The sequence below is a fragment of the Trachymyrmex cornetzi genome, unplaced genomic scaffold (genome assembly GCF_001594075.2).
Source record: "Trachymyrmex cornetzi isolate Tcor2-1 unplaced genomic scaffold, Tcor1.1 scaffold105, whole genome shotgun sequence".
Taxonomy (NCBI): Eukaryota; Metazoa; Arthropoda; class Insecta; order Hymenoptera; family Formicidae; genus Trachymyrmex; species Trachymyrmex cornetzi.
Window position 1 is genome coordinate 346519 of NW_017295598.1, and position 5860 is coordinate 352378.

At 34.1% G+C, this 5860-nt stretch overlaps 1 protein-coding gene and 1 long non-coding RNA gene across 2 annotated transcripts in view; both read right to left on the reverse strand.

Moving 5' to 3' along the window:
- Positions 1 to 328, reverse strand: part of LOC108759440 (uncharacterized) — a 1374-nt gene extending 1046 nt beyond the window's left edge. Inside the window, exon 1 of the long non-coding RNA XR_001940008.1 lies at positions 309 to 328. This is a non-coding gene — a long non-coding RNA (uncharacterized LOC108759440). The remainder of the gene's footprint in view (positions 1 to 308) is intronic.
- Nlg3 (Neuroligin 3) overlaps positions 1 to 5860 on the reverse strand; it is a 183849-nt gene that overhangs the window by 69393 nt on the left and 108596 nt on the right. The gene's annotated exons all lie outside the window — the stretch shown is intronic.

The following is a 5860-nucleotide window of genomic DNA, read 5'->3' on the forward strand; positions in this document are numbered from 1 at the left end:
GGATTACCATCTCTTCCGATCGATGCAACACGCACTTACGGACACACACTTCTCCAGTTACAACAAAGTCCAAAAATGGATGGATGAATGGATCGCCTACGAAAGACACCGCGTTCTACCGTCGTGGGATTGCCCTGTTGCCGGAGAGATGGGAAAAAGTAGTGGAAAATGGAGGAAATTACTTTGATTAAGATATTCATTCATCTTTCCTTCGAAACAAATCGATTTTTGAGACGAAAAAACGATAGAAATTAAGTTTAACACCTAATATTAAAAAATTGAGATTTTTATCATTTATTTCATAATACATTTACATATATCTTTATTATTTAGCACAGATTAAAAACATACTACTATTTATTAAAATATAACTTATGATCCAAATAGTAAACCGTTACCAAATTTGTATTATAAACGCGGTTTGGAATAAGCTGTAATTTTTTCGTAATTTTGTTATCGGTTTGAAAATATGTATAAAATATCCTTAACTTCACGTTCCATCCGTCAAGTAAAACTTATGTTATTCTTAAAGTTCTTAAAAAGATCATAATAATAACCTTCTACAAGAGTGAAATATTTTGATTTATGTTGTCTTTGCAAATAACAAGGAGAGTATTTTAAAGAAAGAGAATTTAGAGTTAAGACAGTTTTGATCGAGTTGAAGAAGAAATTGTTTTATTTTAAATTTATAATCATTTTAGCTGATCAAGGTCAAAACATAAACTATTGGTGATATTTGGAATAATGTCATTTTTGATAAGTGTTGTTCCAAATTTGTTATAATTTTGTTTCAAAGATATTAAAATTGTAAGTCAAAAAGGGTGGTTTTTTAAGGGTCGTGAAACGAAAATGATAGAAATGACATTTGATTATGTTTCTAGGAGTATATATGTATATTTTCTTTTTGTCGATACATTTGATACTAGTCAATAATATTCTATTAAACAGTTTTCCCCTATTCTGAAAAATTTAATGTTTTTCTGTTACTTTTGAAGTGAGCGAACAATTTTATGTTTCTTTTTATTGATTTATTCTCAGAGCCTTTCACATTTAATTATTGTTCTTCCATTTTTATTTTTGTTCATAGTAGATGTACGTATACATATATTTTTCATGTTTGAGTACGTGTTTTGAAGCTAGCGCTTATATCTCATCGATCGGTTAACATTCTGGGCGACGTTTACATGGCAGGTCACAAACATCGTACACAGGCCGATGCATATTCATTTTTGTCGTGGGTATTGCTGAGTAATTTTAAGGGGAAAATCTCGCTGACCCTGCTCGGTGGAAAGCAGGGGCGTTGTCGCCGCCAAGATAAACAAGATAATTAAAAGATAATTAACAGATAGAAGAGCGTCGTACGTGACTATGCCGCGCCGGTTCCAGATAATCTCAATCCTCTTTCGCTGGAAGTGGCATAGGACGATAAAACCGTTGAGAAGAGGTAGAGGGGAAATAAAGAGGGTTGGCAACGAGGCAGCGAAATGGGAAGAAAGGAAGGGGAAGACGAAGGAAGGAAGAAAGGGCTTGCCAAGCCCCTACGGCGATTTGTGCCTGCTTCCCGCAATAAAACCACCAAGCTACAATCACGGGTATAGCTACCGGTATCAACCACCGAGATCGAAATAATCCGTCGGGTTACTTCGCCAGTCGGTCGACTTGTGGTTCCCACAGAATCCCAAGGTACTTGCTTAAAATATTTTAAAAATATAAGAAGCATCAAATATTTGTAAGTAAAGATATAGAAAAATCTTAAGATATAGATTCAAGATTGAGAAATTCATTAGAGAATTGTAAACTGCGGTACATGAGAAAATGCTGAACAACTCTGAAGATTATTGGAAATTAGGGAAATTATTTAATTAATTGCTGAGATTTCCGGGGATGATGAGACAATCGAAAAAGGATCGAGTTGATTTCCAGAGCTCGGAAAGGAGCAGAAATTAATTATAAATTAAAAATTAAAGAACCTCTTCCCTACGAAATTAGAAATTCATCAGCGTAGAAATAACATGTGCAAAGACCTGAAGATTTATGGGAGTTAGGGAATAAATAAATTCTAGGTTTCCGCGACTATAGTTTATCTTTCCAGAGACGTTATTTATTTCTGCCATCATTTACCATCTTTATCTACCGGGCGGTTACGACGTATTGATTCGCCGAGGCACGGGCAGTTATTCCTTCATAAAAGCGCGCGCTCGGTACGGTATACAGATAACTCCGTGTTACGATTTTACACCGAGTCATAAACTTAAGGAACTTCAAAGCGATAACTGCCGGATATTCGCGATTTGTAGCTTCGAACAAACAGTTAAACTCCGAGAAACATTCAAACTTGCGAGATCGTTTGCATTTCCAGAAATCATGTATTCCTGATTGTTTATCGGAAAGTATAAGTATTCCAGCATTCAAGGATTAGAGCAAAATTAAAGAGATCTAGCAGGATATAAATTATTTTTGATTCGCAAATAGGAATCCTGGAAATTTATTTAAATCATGATGCAAGAAATTCCAATTTTTGAAAGAGGTAGAACTATTAGTCCTTCAATTAGTTCTATAGAATGCTATCGATACATAAAGTGAAGTTTTATGTATCGAGCGAACAAGGTGATTAAGCGCTAAATTATGTGGTCATTAAGAGATTCATTATATATTAGTTTAGATTTTCTTGTGGTCAGAGAGCATGATAAATAATTTCAATTTTTAAGCAGTTTTGTGTTATTATATATTTTATTTAAGTGTTGTAAAAAGAGACTACACATAATTGGACTACATATTCCATATTATTTTAAGATTGAATTTCATCGTGTGTTTACACTTTCTTTCCTTTTAAGTTAATATAGAGGAGACCGGGGATAGTTTTTCCTTCTCCGGCCATAATCCTCCGAAAGGATGTGGTGACTTCTATCATATGCCCTGTGGTGCGCACGCTGATTGTACACAGTCGTAAGGGATTTATAGTTTAACGTAGATTCCGAATGACGATTTTGTTTATAGAAGTGCAAGGACACTTTCGGTGGTTTGCCATTGTCCGCCGAGAGGAGCTACGAGCGTACGAAAATTTTTTGATTCTGCCTGGGATCGAACCTGGGATCTCTGGCATAACAGTCTCGTACATACGCTGTCAGCTACGCCACGCTCGCGCTCAATATATGGGGATAGTTGATACAGTTTCTTTTTAGAAATTTTTTGCTCGTAACTAATAAATAGAATATAAACCGTAAGGTCCTTTTGCAATAGCCACATGCTTACGCTACAAAAATTATTTTTATAATTTAATAATATGTTTACTTTCTAGTATTAATAAAATATATAAGATTGTGCACCTTGTAACAACTAACCCCATATACGGGGTTACAGTTACTGGGGTCACTTGTTATTATATGTGTCCAGATTTCAAAATATTACACATTTAATTCAATAAAATAAAAAAATACACATATATATACTTTATTAATAATTTTAAAACGATATATATATATATATATATAAAGGGTGTCCCGAAAGTTTTTACCAATCGCTTTTTGTGTATATAGAGCAGACTAAACCGAAAAGTCCTCTTTGCAATGTTCGCAATTGTTAACAAGATATTATTTACTAAAAATTGTCGAATATTGGTCTTGAATAATTTTTTACTCAAATACTATCAACTTTACAGAAAAACTGAAAGAGACAAAAATCATTAATTTTTTTCTCATAGAACTCAAGAATTTTTTTGGAATTTTTTCGGAATTTTTTATCAACTTTTTAGTACTACATTTTCTTATTTTTACCAACATAAGAAAATACGGTATTAAAAAATTCTGAAAAAATTCTCAGTACTTTATGAGAAGAAAATAAATGATTTTTGTCTCTTGCAGCTTTTTTGTAAAGTTGATAGTATTTGAGTAAAAAATTATTCAAATCAATATTTAGCAATTTTTAGTAATTAATATCTTGTTAATTATTGCGAAAATTGTAAAATAGTAGAGGACTTTTCGACTCAACTTAGTTCACTCTATCTACACAAAAGCGATTGGTAAAAACTTTCGGGACACCCTGTTTATAGGTATGTAACATTACCCTAATAACACACTTTATCCGGGATACATCCTAAGAATGTTCAAAGGACATACGGACGTCCTTTGGACGTTCTCAGGACGTCCCCCTGAAGTTGTTAGGGTAATAATGTCTGTGTTGTTAGGGTAATAACGTTTATGATATACCTAAACAGTTTTTTCTTTTTCTTACATACATTACAGAAATAAAAATATAAATTTATGTAAGATTACCATTTGGTTGCCGCTATTACGTTTACAATAGTTTACGTTGAGATTAGGTGTGACGACGGAGAAGTAGATACCTGTAACGACACAACTAGTCCCGAGGTGTCATATTTACGTATTTCAATTATTACTTATGTAAAAAACATATGTATATGTTAAGACGTAGATAACTGTAAGATGTTGTTTAAAATAAGAATTCTGTAGAAATAGTTGAAATTATGATATGGTGAGCAGATTGATAAATATAACATTTAATATATCACTGAATTTTGTTTACTTTTGTCTATGAAAAACCGAAAATATTTTTTATTTCTGAAAATATACTATTCAGTCTGAAATAACTTATTGCAGCATGACCGTGATGTTTTTACGGAAATACTATATTTTTTATGTAATATTATCGTTTGTTATTTTGCAATAATTTTAAATGTAACAACATGTCCCATGTATCAACTATTCCTGGTCTTCCCTAATAATTAGATTACTTGTATTTAGAGAGAAAGGTTTAAATTATGAATATTTTGTTGATAAAAGTGTGAAATGTATGAAAATTTTGTGTAACATTAATTAAGATTAGCTTATTTTCTTATAGGTATAGGTAATATTGATAGTATTCTAAGGTTAATCGAACTATCAAGCTCCAATTTGCTCTCTTAAATGTGTAATATTTATTACAAGATCAATAGGTACGAAAAACACTTCTGGATCAGAGCAGTGCTCAAATGTATTCGACATGAGCTTTGTTCGGGATGGAGAGGGATTAAATTTTGCGTGAAATCCACATTAAGCCAGGTCGGCCATCGGTGGGGGTCGCGGCGCGAGGAAGGACGCAAAAGGGGGACAGAGCGCGACAACACGAGCACGTACCAACATAATTTGTCTAACTGCGTTCGCTCGCACGGTCTGATGGTCAGCGGGATTGCCGTTGGTGTAATTCGGCAACAGCTTGTAGTGGTTCCGAGTCCCATTGCACGGTAACGTGTACTAATGTTCGTGCCCCCGTGCTATCTGGTCGTATTACACCGCCCTGTATAGCTAATCATCGTTAGTGACAGAGACATTGGCCACGGGCAATTAATGGTGTCGCCCGTTGACGTTCGGCAAAAACACACCGGCAGAGTACATGATTCCCTGTTGTTCAAATTGTAATCTATATGTGACACCTAGCCAGAGAAAACCTCTAGAAATGGACTTTCCTATTGCTACATGAAATTGCAGTACTCCATAAATAGGATAACGATGTCATTCGCTGACGTTTAATAAAAGCTCACGAGAACGGTGTAGAACGTTCCATTGCCTAAATTGACATCTAATGGCAGAAATATGTTATTTTGACGGAATAAAGGCTGTAAATGGATTTTCCTGTGTTGCAACTTAAAAATATTAAAAAAAAGCATAGAAGTAGTCAGGAAACTAAACACATGTAACATTTAATAGTAGAATAATGGAGGTAAAAATGAAGCAGAATAAGTAGAATAAGTGGAATTAGGCAATCGGAGATGCGCTAGCATCAATATTGTAACATGGAGGTTACTTTGAACAGAGGTGGAGAGAGAGAGAGAGAGAGAGAGAGAGAGAGAGAGAGAGAGAGAGAG